The sequence below is a fragment of the Petromyzon marinus genome, unplaced genomic scaffold (genome assembly GCF_048934315.1).
Source record: "Petromyzon marinus isolate PM22_M1 ecotype Great Lakes invasive population unplaced genomic scaffold, UKy_Petmar_22M1.pri1.0 PM_G_Scaffold_36, whole genome shotgun sequence".
Classification (NCBI taxonomy): Eukaryota; Metazoa; Chordata; class Hyperoartia; order Petromyzontiformes; family Petromyzontidae; genus Petromyzon; species Petromyzon marinus.
In genome coordinates, this window is record NW_027422939.1 from 1020809 (window position 1) to 1037292 (window position 16484).

The 16484-nt window shown below is 50.4% G+C and overlaps 1 long non-coding RNA gene across 1 annotated transcript; it reads left to right on the forward strand.

Annotated features, from left to right (window-relative positions):
- The first annotated feature begins 7931 nt into the window (after positions 1–7931).
- On the forward strand, positions 7932–10662 carry LOC142915847 (uncharacterized). Its single transcript, XR_012936130.1, has 2 exons — positions 7932–8028; positions 8397–10662. It is a non-coding gene; the product is annotated as an uncharacterized LOC142915847 (long non-coding RNA).
- The last annotated feature ends 5822 nt before the right edge of the window (positions 10663–16484 follow it).

Consider the following 16484-nt stretch of genomic DNA (forward strand, 5'->3'; position numbering starts at 1 on the left):
GGGGGCCGTAGCCTCACTCGTGAGCGCCGCGCACTGCAGCGTGCTCGGGGTTGACGTGAGCCGCCTGCAGGCCCCGGATCGCGCGCTGCACACAACGAGCGGAGCCGGGATGGGGTTGCTGGGAAGGATCTCCCTCGAGGTCCGTCTCGGAAACCAGGTGTGCACCCAGGAATTCTACGTCTCGAATGTGTTATGCCACGAGTGTATTGCAGGTACGGACCTCCTGGAAAAGCTGGGGCTCAACGTGCAGCCCCGCCAGCGAGACGCCACCGCGGAGGGCAGCGGGGAGCGGATTCCGTTCCTGGGACCCGGAACGAATCGCCCTCGCTTCACACCCGTGGCCGCTACGCTGGTGTCGGCCGTCACCATCGGGCCACTCGCCGAGATGCTGGTGCCAGTGGCAACCCCCTCCACCGACCCCCCACACCGACCATCGGGCGAGGTAATGCTAACTCCTCACCCGGAGTTGGCAGCACGGTACGGAGTGGTAGGGTCAGCCACGCTGGTAAACGCAGATGGGGGCCGACTGTTCATGCGGGTGTTTAACCCACACAGTACCCCAGCGATGCTACGACGACGCACCACAGTAGCCACCATACACCCCTTGCACGCGCACCACTCTAACGATTCGGTGTTTGCACTGTGGGCGGAGGACCCTGGCCTCCCCGAGGACAAGCAGGATCTGGCCTGGCGGGTCGGCCCGACCCCCCGGGCCGAGATCGCTCCCCTGCATGATGCAACATTAATGTTGAAGATGCGAGGGCTTACAGGAATATTTATGACATTTGCCCTCTCATTGCGTGCCATGACAGTGCTGTTTGCACAGTCACACATAGTCACTGTAAGATGTTTTTCTTGATCGTGTTTTTGTTTCGTTGCTTGTTGTGGTTGCACCCGATTCAAGAGCTGAATGGCACACGGGACTATAACCAAAATAAATCAAATTGAAAATCAAAAAACTGAAACCGCGTGATGAATTTGGGAAAGCTTTTTCACTGCATCTCCAAATACATATAAAAGGCAAAGTTGTGATTGTGTGTGTTGTCTGTTCAAAATGTTTAGCGTACTTCCTGACATGCAACAAACTGGAAATTTGCCATGTGGGTACTTTCCAGACTGTACACCGTGCGAACATTATACAAATACACTTTTGTTTCTAGGGGGCGGGGGGGGGAGCTCAATAATGTATAGATTTTTTGCACGGCAAGTGAGCTGTGACGTCAAATCTGTCACGTGACCCTCGTATGTGGAAGCGTCACTCATTGTAGTGTAGCGGTTAGCGTTGTCTGTGTGTGTGTGTCTGTGTGTATCTGTGTGTGTCTGTGTGTGTGTCTGTGTGTGTGTATCTGTGTGTGTGTGTCTGTGTGTGTGTGGAAGAGTAACGCATTGTAGTGTAGCGGTTAGCGTTGTCTGTGTGTGTGTCTGTGTGTGTCTGTGTGTGTGTGTCTGTGTGTGTGTGTCTGTGTGTGTCTGTGTGTGTGTGTCTGTGTGTGTGTCTGTGTGTGTAAGCGTAACGCATTGCAGTGTAGCGGTTAGCGCTACGCCGCGCTACGAACCCGGCGACCCGAGTTCAATTCCCGCTCACGGCCACCACCGGCGACGATTATTTGAACCGCTTCTGGGCCTCCCCTAGGTCGACTCAGCCTCAAACGAGTAACTGCTGTGGTGTGAACATCGCCACTGGGGAGACAAAGGCGGCCGGACGTGGTGGATCCAAGTCCCGGGCGAAGCCGGGTAGTACAGCTAGTCGTGAATATATGAATGAATATAGACGTGTAAGTCACGTGTGACTGTTTATATTCATTCTTCCATGGCTCGATACTGACGTGTAGATGGTGTGGATATTCTTATTTTCTGTCTGCAGCTGAGGCTGGTCTGATGGAGCAAAGGCCCTCAGCACACCAGCTCGGTACGACAAGTCAACAATGCGACCAGCGTGCATACAGCACGGATCGGACTGGAAATTTGACACGGCACCAGAGAACTCGCACAGGAGAGAAACCCTTCAAGTGCACTGTGTGTGACAAGGCATTTGCATGGCCATCAGTTCTTGAGACCCACCAGAGAACAGACACAGGAGAGAAACCCTTCAAGTGCACTGTGTGTGGGAAGTCATTTTCACAGGCATCTGCTCTTAAAATTCACCAGAGAAAACACACGGGAGAGAAACCCTTCCAGTGCAGTGTGTGTGTGAAAACTGAAACCGCGTGATGAATTTTGGGAAAGTTTTTCACTGCATCTCCAAATATATATAAAAGGCAAAGTTGTGATTGTGTGTGTCTGTTCAAAATGTTTAGCGTACTTCCCGACATGCAACAAACTGGAAATTTACCATATGGGTACTTTCCAGACTGTACACCGTGCAAACATTATACAAATACACTTTTGTGTTTTTTTTAGGGGGGGGAGGGGAGCTCAATAATATATAGATTTTTTGCACGGCAAGTGAGCTGTGACGTCAAATCTGTCACGTGACCCTCGCACGTGGAAGTGTAACGCATTGTAGTGTAGTGGTTAGCGTTGTCTGTGTGTGTGTCTGTGTGTGTGTGTCTGGGTGTGTCTGGAGGGATGCAGGCAAAGCTGATGAGTCAGATGCCTTCTATGACCTGTCACAGGTGCTGGCTAAAGTGGCCCCTCGGGATAGAGTCATCATGTTGGGTGACTTCAATGCCCGAGTTGGTCATGATACTGGCACCTGGTCTGGAGTGATTGGAAGGCATGGGCCAGATCAGCTCAATAACAATGGTAGGAGGCTGCTAGACTTTTGTGCAGCCCATGGGCTTGTAATTACCAACACGCTGTTCCGGCATCGGCGCATCCACACAACATCATGGATGCATGCCGGGTCCAAGCAAGAACATCTGCTGGACTACATAGTGACGGACCAGCGAATGCGAGCCCATGTTCTTGACACCAGGACCTACCGTGGAGCTGATCTGCCCTCTGACCATCGACTAGTCATCTGTAAGATGCGCCTGCCATTCTTCCACTCCGGTGGTGGGTGTACACCCAGGACCCCATTCCGACCTAAAGTGGCCTGGTCTCAGTTATCTGATGAAAGTTGCAAGCGAGAATTTCACCATCGCTTGCGGCTGGGATTGGCATCGTCCCCGACTCCTCTTGATGTCGAGGGTAAATGGGCGAGGTTTAGGACTGTGACTCATGCAGCTGCAATTGCTGCTTTAGGTACGTGGTCCAGACCTCCCCAGAGACCCTGGCTGACAGAGGAGGTGTTCAGGATGGTTGAGAAAAAGCGACAGGCCCACTGTCATCGGCTACCTCAGCCTTCGCTCGGAGGTTCGGAGAGCCATGAGGCGCTGCAAGGATGGGTGGTGGTCGCGGGTTGCTGAGGAGATGGAGTCTGCCTCAGTGGCCCGTGATCACAAATCTCTATTTAACTCCATCAAAAAAGTAACCTGCAGCGCCACACCTATTACCATCATTAGGGGAAAAAACGGTGATCCAATCTCCGATCCCCAGGAACAGGTTTGCAGATTTGCTGAGCATTTCTGTGAGGTCCTGGGGGAGGGAAAATCCCTCAGCCAGGAAAACATCGTGGCACAAAGTGAGGATGACCCTGCTGAGGCTGCGGTGCATCAAATATTGGAAGAAGTCACCCCCTGTGAGTGGCTGGCTGAGGTGCCATCTGCTGAGGAAGTACTGAAGGCGATCCGGAGTCTGAGACCAGGAAAGGCAGCGGGCAGAGATGATCTCCCAAGCGAAATGCTGAGGGAGGGTGGCGTTTGTGCACAGACTGCCCTATATGACATCATAACAACAGTCTGGACCACTGGACGGGTTCCACAGGATTGGAAGGATGCCCTAGTGGTCCCCCTTTTTAAGAAGAGGGACCGCACAGACTGTAACAACTACAGGGGCATCTCACTCCTCAGTGTGCCGGGAAAGGTCCTGGCAAGGATTATTAAGCATCGCCTTGCCAGGCACGCTGAGGAGAGGCTTGCGGAGCCCCAATGCGGTTTCAGGAAAGGGCGGTCCTGCACAGATGCCATATTTTCTGTCCGTCTGCTACAGCAGAGGTGTAGGGAATTCCAACAAGACCTACATCTCTGCTTTATTGACCTGGTCAAGGCCTATGATACCATCAGTAGGCCTGGGCTCTGGGTCGTTCTTCGTGCTTTTGGAGTACCTGACCCTCTGCTCACGATCATTAAGGACCTTCATGATGGTGAGCGGGCCCGGGTAAAACTACGTGGCCGGGAGTCAGAGCCATTCCCTGTACACCTTGGGCTGCGACAGGGATGTCCTCTGGCTCCCACATTATTTAACATCTATTTTGACCACGTAGTTTGTGAAGCCTTCAATAGCTGTACCGGGGGAATCTCCATATGGTACAGATATAATGGGAGGCTGATCGATGCCCGGGTGCGGTCAAGGGATGGCTCCCTATTGCTCAACCACGTTATGTATGCTGATGATTTGGTAATAGCTGCTCAGTCAGAGGAGGAGTTGGAGACGCTGCTGCTGAGACTGGATTGTGCCACTAAGAGGTGGGGCCTTACCATCAGCCCCACCAAAACTAAGCAACTGCCTGGGTATTTTGTACCATCAGACACTCCACCCCCACAACTCCCAATCGGTGATGGAGCAGTTGTGGAGAGAGTGGAGAGTTTCCCATACCTGGGCAGTGTGCTTATGACTGGCTCCAGTTTAACAGCAGAGGTCTCATTCCGAATCAGTCGAGCGGCAATATCTTTTCATCGGTTGCGTAACGCTGTGTGGAAGCTACCTGGTCTGTCGCTCCGCACTAAGCTTCGGGTCTTCTCGGCCACGGTCATTCCCTCCCTTCTCTACGCTTGCGAAACGTGGACCCCCCTAATGGAACATCTTCGCCGGTTAGAAACATTTAGGCTGGCCTGCCTACGATCCATCATGGGTTTAACCAGACTGGATTGTGTGAGGAGCTCACAAATCCTTGAAAGATCTGGGCAAGGTCCCATCAGTGAGCTCCTCCGGCGGGCAAGGCTGCGATGGCTGGGTCATGTAGCCCGCATGCCCAGCCACCGCATGCCGAAACAGCTTTTGTTCGGCCGGATTGAGGGGGCTAAGCGAGCGCGGCACGGGCTAGAGAAGAGATGGAGTGATGCGGTACAGGAGGATGTGGAGCTGAGTGGACTTGCCGGTGACTGGTACCAGTGGTGTCAAGATCGGCCTCTGTGGAGGAGGCTCGTGAAGGATGCTACTGGGCAGTTGGAGGTAGTCGCCCTCCAACAACAACGGAGGGCGGAGGACCGACGCTCAGAACAACGAGCGGAGCGCCGGGTGGCTAAAGCACAGCAGGTTGGCACAATAGGGGGCACATGTGGTGCATCAGCCAGTCATCTCAGTCAGTCGACCCGTGGCACCTGCTGGGTCTGCCCCGTGACCTCCTGCCAGCGGGCGTTCGACACTTCACGTGGCCTCAGGGTGCACATAGCCTGGCACAAGCGTTGTGGTGACGTCACCGCCACTTAGTGGCGAATGGCGGTTGTTGTTGTGTGTGTCTGTGTGTGTCTATGTGTGTCTGTGTGTGTGTGTCTGTGTGTGTGTGTGTGTGTAAGCGTAACTCATTGTAGTGTAGTGGTTAGCGCTACGCCGCGCTACGAACCCAGCGACCCGAGTTCGATTCCCGCTCACGGCCACCAACGGTGACGATTATTTGAACCGCTTCTGGGCCTCCCCTAGGTCGACTCAGCCTCAAACGAGTAACTGTTGCGGTGTGAACATCGCCACTGGGGAGACAAAGGCGGCCGGACGTGGTGGATCCAAGTCCCGGGCGAAGCCGGATAGTACAGCTAGTCGTGAATACATGAATGAATATAGACGTGTAGGTCACGTGTGACTGTTTATATTCATTCCTCCATGGCTCGATACTGACGTGTAGATGGTGTGGATATTCTTATTTTCTGTCTGCAGCTGACGCTGGAGCAAAGGGCCTCAGCACAGCAGCTTCTTACGACAAGTCAACAATGCGACCAGCGTGCATACAGCACGGATCGGACTGGAAATTTGACACAGCACCAGAGAACTCGCAGAGGACAGAAACCCTTCCGGTGCACTGTGTGTGGGAAGACATTTTCAGATTCATCTACTCTTAAAAAACACCAGAGAACACACACGGGAGAGAAACCCTTCAGGTGCACTGTGTGTGGGAAGACATTTTCAGATTCATCTACTCTTAAAAAACACCAGAGAACACACACGGGAGAGAAACCCTTCAAGTGCAGTGTGTGTGGGAAGGCATTTTCAGATTTATCTACTCTTAAAAAACACCAGAGAACACACACAGGAGAGAAACCCTTCAAGTGCAGTGTGTGCGTGAAGGCATTTGCACAGTCATCTGATCTTGTAAAACATCAGAGAACACACACGGCAGAGAAACCCTTCAGGTGCACGATGTGCGGAATGGCGTTTACACAGTCATGTAATCTTGTAACACCAGAGAACACACACAGGAGAGAAACCCTTCAAGTGCAGTGTGTGCGTGAAGGCATTTGCACAGTCATCTGATCTTGTAGTACACCAGAGAACACACACGGGAGAGAAACCCTTCAGGTGCACGATGTGTGGGATGGCGTTTACACAGTCATATAATCTCGTATTACACCAAAGAACACACACGAGAGAGAAACCCTTCAAGTGCAGTGTGTGCGGGAATGCATTTGCACATTCATCAAATCTTCAAGTACACCAGAGAACACAAAAGTCACGTTGAAGGGAAACAACAAAATAATAAAATATATATAAAACAATAAAAAATTATTATTTTGTTGTTTCTCTTCAACGTGACTTTACCGAAAAAACTAAGAATATGAATTACTGCAGTCACGAAAGCTTTAAATCAAAATATAATTTATCCAGTTAGTCGATTGTGGGAGGGAAGGGACGTCATACTACTTCCTGCTGTCGCGAGACAACAGGAAGCTGCCGTGTGTGCGCTTGCACTGACATCCGAGGTGAGAAATTCTCATCGTTGTGGTGGTGGTGGTTGTTGTTGTTGTTTACCAAGGTAGAGCCTCGCTCTCGTAGGGATGTCAGTTGAGTAGCAGCGAGCATGGGAATCGATTTCCAGGTTGGAACTTTACAACGTGGGTCCTAGCCACGCGGGGCCTTGCCTCCTGCCCTCGCCTGATTGCATTCACTTTAATTATCTCGCTTAAGTTTAATTTGTCTTCACCCGGCTCGTCACTTTGTAACTTTGTTTTATTGTAAATATTCACGCAGTTTTTATTTTCTTTTGTTTTCACCAGGCCAAGCCCGCTTGAGCTGCTATACCGCTCTTGTTATCAGAAGCGACCTGCCCACAACAACACAAGGTGAGGCTTTGTCAACGTGTGTGAATGTTTTGACTTAAAACTTTGGTAACTGCAGGAATTAATATTCTTGGTTCTTTTGGTAAAGTCACGTAGATAGAAAATAAAATAAAAATAACAGATAATAAATTAAATGAAAAATAGGTATTTTTTTAATGAAGCAAAAAACCCACGACGTTTCGATCTCAACACAAGTGGTCTTTATCTTATTGAATTTAATCTGTTATTTTTATTTTCTATCTACGTGACTTTACTGAAAGAACCAACAATACGTGTGTCAATGTATCTATCGGTCAAAGACGCTAAGCGCGTGCCGCTGTTGACTCTGAATGTGTGGAGGGGAACACCTTCACCACGGGGAGAGAGAGACAGAGACACGGATAGCCTCGGCTATGTTGATTGATCCTCGATTCATTACTTGGTGGAGTGAGGAAGAATTAATGCTGAGCAGATAAAGGTGGCCAGGCATGGTTCTGGTCACACCACCACCTGTTTACTCACGGCAGTGTGTGACAGTGTCAAGTTTGTGTTTGCAGTAACGTCTATTAACTCTATTGCACACGGAGGTTATATCAAAACAGTAGTTTATTTTTGTTTTCCTCTGGAACTCTTTGTAAGAATGGAAACAGGAGGTGAACACAGCACACACATGCAGCTGAAGTCGGAACTGTTCATCCGCAGCATTCAAGGACATCCGAGCCTGGATTCACACCTCTAAGTTGCGATTGAACATTAATTCATGCATTTCTGCCTAACACAAATAGTTTTGTTTTCAACACCCTTTGCTATGTCAGCTGAATTTAGCTCTCATAAATATTCCTTTTGTAGCCAGACAGCTGAAATTGTGTGCTCGGAGTTTTTGGTGAACATTCATTTTGAAGATACGAGGGCTTCCAGGCATGTTTTTAACCATTTGCCCTCTCATTGTGTGCCATAACAGCCCTGTGATGAATTTGGGAAACGTTTTTACTACATCCTGAATATATGAATAAGTATAGACGTGTAAGTCACATGTGACTATATATGCATTCCTCTGTGCCTCGATACTGTCGTGTAGATGGTGTGGATATTTTTTTCTGTCTGCAGCTGATGCTGGTCTGATGGAGCAAATGCACTCAGCACAGCAGCTCGGTACAACAAGGCTCCAATGCGACCGGTGTGCATACAGCACGGATCGGACTGGAAATTTGACACGGCACCAGAGAACTCACACAGGAGAGAAACCCTGCAAGTGCACTGTGTGTGGGAAAGCGTTTGCATGTTCATCTGTTGTTAAAAAACACCAGAGAACACACACGGGAGAGAAACCCTTCAAGTGCACTGTGTGTGGGAAGGCATTTGCATGTTCGTCTAATCTTGTAATACACCAGAGAACACACACAGGAGAGAAACCCTTCAAGTGCACTCTGTGCAGGAAGGCGTTTGCACATTCATCAAATCTTCAAGTACACCAGAGAACGCACACGCATCAGAAGATCCACAAGGAGTGCAGTCTGAAATCAGCTTGTGATAGTCAAAGTGCCACCATGAGCCCATCCCTCATGAAACACGAACCGGAAAAAATCCCAGCTTGGACACTTTTAAAGTTATCGAGGTGAAATATGAAGAGGTGATGGTGAAATGTGAAGAAGTGATGGTGAAGAGTGAAGAAGTGATGGTGAAGATGGAAGAAGTGAAGGTGAAATGTGAAGATGAAGATTCAACTCCAAAATGGGACCTTCACATCGATGGAGGCAACGTGAAGCAGGATAATTCTGACTGAGGCAGAGCGAGGCAACTCCCAGCAGTTTGTGGAAGTGGAGGTGTGGGTGGACTTGCTCCTAGACAATACAAAGTCAAGTGGAGACCCGGTAGATGTGTAAGCCAGAGACGATGTTGCCCCAATAGATGCACCTTTGTCACAGGCCTTTAATGACAAGAATGTGAAGTTGAACACTCAATTCCTAGGTTCAACCTGCAGAGTAAGAGAGGCCAGTCTTTGTGGACCTGTGGGTTGGGTTGATCTCTAACCAGGAGCGAGAGCCAATAAGCTCCCAAGCATTCACCATTTTATCAATTGCATTTATATGGTGCCTGCTTAATCGCCTCTACGTGACTTTACCGAAAGAACCAAGGAGTATGGATCCCTGCAGCCACAAACTTCAAATCAAGATTGTCTCAGCAACTCGGAGTTTTGTATCCCGTCTCAAACACTCGAAGAGCATCCCCAAGTAGCAGCTGCCCCTGTGTGGTACAAGGTGGTGGCCCTGCACCGGCCTGCATGTGAACAAGAGCCTGTCAGTAGGGGGCGTTGGTTGATGTGGCATCTTAGCTGTGTAGTTTGTAGGTAATTTTTCGATTTAAAGCTTTCGTGACTGCAGGGATTCATCTTCTTGGTTCTTTCGGTAAAGTCACCACGTAGAAGGGAAATAATGAGATAAAAATGAAACATAAAATAAAATTCTCACGACGTTTCGGCTGCTTGCGAACGTCGTGAGAATTTTATTTTATTGTTTTTTTAATTATTTCCCTTCTACGTGACTTTGTAGGTAATGTTTGGAATGTTATCAATTGTGACCGAGATGCCAGCGTGAAAATGGCAATAGTACGTTGTACATACACTGTTAAGCAGACGGCGCATATATTAAAAAAAATAGCTTATTGTTAATACGATGTAACCTGATGCAGTCTATTTCACTGCAGTAATTCAATTTTGTTAAAATGCCTGTCAATAATTTAGAATGAATACTTGTCTGATTGTGCGTGTGCATGTAACATTTTGTCTGGGGGTCAAACATTGAATAAGTGATGTTAGGACAAAGTGTGTGTGTGTTTTTGGAAGTAACCTGTACAGAGAACTCAGGTGAGACCCGTTGTTCTTGTGATACAGGTCAAAGGGTACTTTTGTGTTTCACGAAGCGTCTGCCTCTGGAGCAACTCATTGTCTTTGAAATAGTGAGCACGCTCGGATCATTCATCAGTTACAAGGCATACCACTTGAAAGTTACACGTATAGGAGGAGGTACATTCTCTACAACACGAATTGTAGTTTTTTCTTACGTGTTGACGTAGATTTTGTCTAACTAGGACTAGAAGTGCTCCTTGCTGATTGACGTCTGGATGTTCGTAACCATCGGTTGAAGCAAACCCCACTGCTGTTGTTGAGACGCTGTGCACCATTTAATGGTCCATCACATTGACGGCCTTCAGGCCAGGAAAGTCACAACATTTGCACACGAAGGACGCATTCACGCAAGTACCCCTTGCTCCGTTTTGAAGATTTAAAATTAAACATCTTTGAATTGTGTTGTGTTTTGAATTAGATGATTTTAATTTCTTCATTAAAAGCTTGTATCAATTTACATCTGGAAGACTTCATTGCAAAGGACATTTCGTGTGAATTTTCTTTCGTAATTAAGTAGATGGCCTTGCCGGGGGTTCGGTTCAATGCGGACACAAACAGTGTACACACACACAATGTACACACACACAGTGTACACATACAGTGTACACACAATGTACACCCACACAATGTACACACACAGTGTATACACACAGTTTTTACACAGTGTACACACAATGTACACACACAGTGTACACAGTGTAAACACACACAGTGTACACACAGTGTACACACATACAGTGTACACATACAGTGTACACACACTGTACACACACACAGTGTACACACACAGGGTACACACACTGTATACACACAGTGTTCACACACACAGTGACACACACACAGTGTACACACACACAGTGACACACACACAGTGTACAGACACACAGTGACAACAACCGTCATTCGCCACTAAGTGGCGGTGACGTCACCACGACCCTTGTGCCAGGACATGTGCACCTTGAGGCCACGTGGGGCAGACCCAGGTGCCATGGGTCGACTGACTGAGATGACTGGCTGATGCACCACCTGTGCCCCCTACTGTGCCAACCTGCTGTGCTTTAGCCACCCGGCGCTCCGCTCGTTGTGAGCGTCGCTCCTCCGCCCTCCGTTGTTGTTGGAGGGCGACTACCTCCAACTGCCCAGTAGCGTCCTTCACGAGCCTCCTCCACAGAGGCCGATCTTGACACCGCTGGTACCAGTCATCGGCAAGTCCACTCAGCTCCACGTCCTCCTGTACCACATCACTCCATCTCTTCTCTAGCCCGTGCCGCGCCCGTTTAGCCCCCTCGATCCGGCCGAGCAAAATCTGTTTCCGCATGCGGTGGCTGGGCATGCGGGCTACATGACCCAGCCATCGCAGCCTTGCCCGCCAGAGGAGCTCACCAATGGGACCTTGCCCAGATCTTTCAAGGATTTGTGAGCTCCTCACACATTCCAGTCTGGTTAAACCCAGGATGGATCGTAGGCAGGCCAGCCTAAATGTTTCTAACCGGCGAAGATGTTCCATTACGGGGGTCCACGTTTCGCAAGCGTAGAGAAGGGAGGGAATGACCGTGGCCGAGAAGACCTGAAGCTTAGTGCGGAGCGACAGACCAGGTAGCTTCCACACAGCGTTACGCAACCGATAAAAAGATATTGCCGCTCGACTGATTTGGAGTGAGACCCCTGCTGTTAAACTGGAGCCGGTCATAAGCACACTGCCCAGGTATGGGAAACTCTCCATTCTCTCCACAACTGCCCCATCACCGATTGGGAGTTGTGGGGGTGGAGTGTCCGATGGTACAAAATACCCAGGAAGGTGCTTAGTTTTGGTGAGGCTGATGGTAAGGCCTCATATCTTAGTGGCACGCTCCAGTCTCAGCAGCAGCGTCTCCAACTCCTCCTCTGAATGAGCAGCTATTACCAAATCATCAGCATATATAACGTGGTTAAGCAATAAGAGGCCATCCCTTGACCGCACCCGGGCTACGATCAGCCTCCCATTATATTTGTACCATATGGAGATTCCCCCGGTACAGCAATTGAAGGCTTCATGAACTACGTTGTCAAAATAGATGTTAAATAATGTGGGAGCCAGAGGACATCCCTGTCGCATCCCAAGGTGTACAGGGAATGGCTCTGACTCCCGGCCACGTAGTTTTACCCGGGCCCGCTCACCATCATGAAGGTCCTTAATGATCGTGAGCAGAGGGTCAGGTACTCCAAAAGCACGAAGAACAACCCAGAGCCCAGGCCTACTGATGGTATCATAGGCCTTGACCAGGTCAATAAAGCAGAGATGTAGGTCTTGTTGGAATTCCCTACACCTCTGCTGTAGCAGACGGACAGAAAATATGGCATCTGTGCAGGACCGCCCTTTACTGAAACCACATTGGGGCTCCGCAAGCCTCTCCTCAGCGTGCCTGGCAAGGCGATGTTGAATAATCCTCGCCAGGACCTTTCCCGGCACACTGAGGAGTGATATGCCCCTGTAGTTGTTACAGTCTGTGCGGTCCCCTTTCTTGAAAAGGGGGACCACCAGGGCATCCTTCCAATCCTGCGGAACCCATCCAGTGGTCCAGACTGTTGTTATGATGTCATATAGGGCAGTCTGTGCACAAACGCCGCCCTCCCTCAGCATTTTGCTTGGGAGATCATCTCTGCCCGCTGCCTTTCCTGGTCTCAGACTCCGGATCGCCTTCAGTACTTCCTCAACAGATGGCACCTCAGCCAGCCACTCACAGGGGGTGACTTCTTCCAATATTTGAGGCACCGCAGCCTCAGCAGGGTCATCCCCACTTTGTGCCATGATGTTTTCCTGGCTTAAATGGTTCCTGTTTTGGGGGGGCATTCAGGGAGGATATCTGGACTCGTATAATCCAGAGTTGAAACGTGTTTGTGTTTTGAATGCCCATGCTGACATCTCTTAGCATGTTAATTAGACATCGCCCGTGCCCATTATAACGTCGTCATCGTCGTTATAAAGCGATCCTCGGCAACAACGGCGCGAGATAGCGGAGCCGTCATATCCGTGGGCGGCAGGGGTTGGTGGGGGAGGAAAAGAGGCGAGGGAGGGGCGAGTTGAGAGCAGGGGCCAGGGAAAGGTCGCAGGAGGTGCAGGGAGAGAGAGAGGAGGAGGTGGTGGTGGTGGTGGTCGTGGAGGAGGAGGTGTGGGGAGAGAGAGAGAGAGTAGGAGGTGGTGGTGGTGGAGGAGGAGGTGTGCCTCTCTCATTTGACTCGTCGCCCCGCACGCGTCCTCGTTCGCTCCTTCTCACCGGACCACGCGCCGCTACCTCGCTCGCTACGCACGTCTCACCAAATGACTTTCCACGTTAACATCTCGTGACTATGCCGGCCCTTCTTGGCCATGATTCCGGCTGGCGGCGTGACGGCGACGGAGAGAGATGCCGGCGAACAGTGACACGCCAGGACCCGGGACCCCACGCACGAGCCCTGAGCTCTGGGTCCCCTCCCCCTTATATCCCCCCAGGCGTGGCTAGGCTCCGCCTCCGGCCACGCCCTCTCGTGGAACCTTTGGAGCAGGTTACACGAGAGGGCGTGGCCAGAGGCGTGGCTAGGCCCCGCCTCCGGCCACGCCCTCTCGTGAAACCTTCCAGCAGGTTACCGGAGTAACTCGGCTAGCCCCACCTGTTGCCTTTGCCCCAGATACGCCTCCTTCCCTGATTGGTTGTTACCTCTGTGGCCGTACCCGTGAAGCTCTTCCCAGGCCAGCGGGTGTCACCCTGTCATGTCAGCAGGTGTTACCCTGTCAAGTCAGCAGGTGTCACCCTGTGATGTCAGCAGGTATCACCCTGTGATGTCAGCAGGTGTCACCCTGTGATGTCAGCAGGTGTCACCCTGTGATGTCAGCGGGTGTCACCCTGTGATGTCAGCAGGTGTCACCCTGTGATGTCAGCGGGTGTCACCCTGTGATGTCAGCAGGTGTCACCCTGTGATGTCAGCAGGTGTTACCCTGTCATTGCACTTTAATGAAAGCCGACAACAGAATCCTTGAAGAAAAAACTAATTCAGGTGTTTGACATGTCAACGCCATTTCGTTTTGAAAATGTAGAGGAGAAAAATATATATTGTTCACATCGCATTCTGTTTTGTCAATGATCTCTGAAACGTGCGCTTGCTCTGCAAGGCATGCATTAACCCCTTTCTGTCTCAATTTAATTCCCAGCATGCAATTCTCCAAGCCTCAGATTTTATAACATATTTCGCACAACTTTAATCCTGGTAAATATATTATTTATTTAAAAACACAAGCATTATATTTAGTCTATTGCATGTCTAAAGTCTTCTAAGTAAAAATATAAATTGTATTAAACCAATATTAGATCATCGCTATGATAAATATATTTCTACCCTACAATATACAAATCTACATTGTGTTAATGTTTAAATTCTACTTTTATTAATTTACAAATATAGTGTCTAGGACACAGACAATATTTGCACGTGCCCACGTAAAAATCTTGCAGACTGCATACGTAGCTACGACAACAGAATCCTTGAAGAAAAAACGAATTCATGTGTTTGAGATGTCAACGCCATTTCGTTTTGAAAATGTAGGGGAGAAAAATATATATTGTGCACATCGCATTCTGATGTCAAAACATTTGATTCTTTATAAAATTGAAAAACCCTTGAACAACTTTGCTGCACACGGAGATGTCCGTGCACCGCCTCGTTTCCACAGCCTCTATCCCGGTGCCATTTGTATTTCATGCACATACCGCTGTTAAGAGTTTGATGTTTTATTGATTTTCAATTTAGGTGTTTTTTTTCTGTATTGTTTTTTTGTTAATTTTTGTTAGTGGAAATAAAGTCCTGAAAAGTCTCTTCCTCTCTCTCTCTCCACTCTCTCGGCCGAGTCTCTGCCACTTTTGGTTCTGAGTGTCGCATGCTTGGGATCCTTCTTTCCCTCCTCTGTGGATTTAATCTGATATGCTGATTTGCATGCCAACATATTTCAGACTTCCCTGTTTTGTTAGGGCATTTTCCTGATCATTACCAACGTTCCCATGGCCATGCACTTTAGAGTAACTTATTACCTTTTACCACAGCATCATAATATAATTTTCCTGGATCATCACCTTCATAGCTTTGATCAATCACCAATGGTTTACTGGTTCGTTTTTGTATTTACTTATGCCACCGTCTTTCCCCGTGGGACCATGTGGCGTGAAGTTGTGTCGCACATAAACAGAATCGGTGCACATCACGCTTTTCCGTACTCGACTGTCAGTTGCCATCCCCGGGGCAATATGCACATTTGTCGACTCGGCGAATCGATTTGATTTCGGGTCCCGTTGGGTCGCCCCTTTTGTGCTTTTGCGTGAGCCGGATTTAAACGCAATTCCCGATCCGTTGTGGTGCCACGGTCTCGGAGCAACTCCGCCATCGCCTCGACTCCCCCGTGGCCCCCCACACCGAGCACGCACCTGCAGCGCGCACACGTAGAGTCCTGGCGGGGGTTTGCCCGTCACGACGGGTTTTCATCCGAAGGGTCTCTGGGATGAAAGTCCCGCGGTTTCCCGGTGCCAGGAGAATGGCCGACCCTCGCAGAGCAAGTCACATTGCGGCACCCCTGAGTTGGCTTCAAATTGTTTGGGCGCGCGAAGGTTCGCCGGGTCGGCGGCGACGAGTCGCACGCGACGCTCCCCGCCTTCTCGATCCGCTCGCGGCATCCGTGCGACGCCGGCGAGCACCGCTACGAGGCGGCGATAGGCAAAGTTCCCTTTCGTCTTCGTCCCTCCGACTCTCACGGCGTCCGCGCGACGCCGTGAGCACGGCCGCGAGGTACGTGATGGGGCCTGCGAGCATTTGCGGACTTGGGTAGCGGTAGGCCTAGGCTCCACTCGTAGAATATTCCCTCCGGGCGGTGCGGGGTTTGCGCCACGAATAAAAGTTAGAAGAGAGCATCGGTGTGGTGCGTGTGTGATCCCTGTGCGGAGCGGCTGTGTGGGCAGATGCGCGGCGAGAGCGAGGGCGGAGCCGCGGCCGGAGCTCGCGCGTTGAGATCATCGCTCGTCGGCGTGGACCCGAGTGGGCCGCCGCGTGCTGCGTCAGCGTCAGCCGTAGTGGGCGCGCGGCGTGCACGGACGCGCGTTGAGATAATCGCCCGCAGGTGCGAGACCGTTCGGGCCCCATGTTAAGGACGGCTGCGGTGCGCGCGGGGGTGCGTGGGTTTACTCCGTGCGGCCGTGAGCCAGCAGCACGAGTCTGTCCCTCGGAGAGGGCGCTAGCGCGGGGGGCCCGATCGCTCGGTCGGCGGGGGCCCGGCGGGAGCCGACCGACGCAGT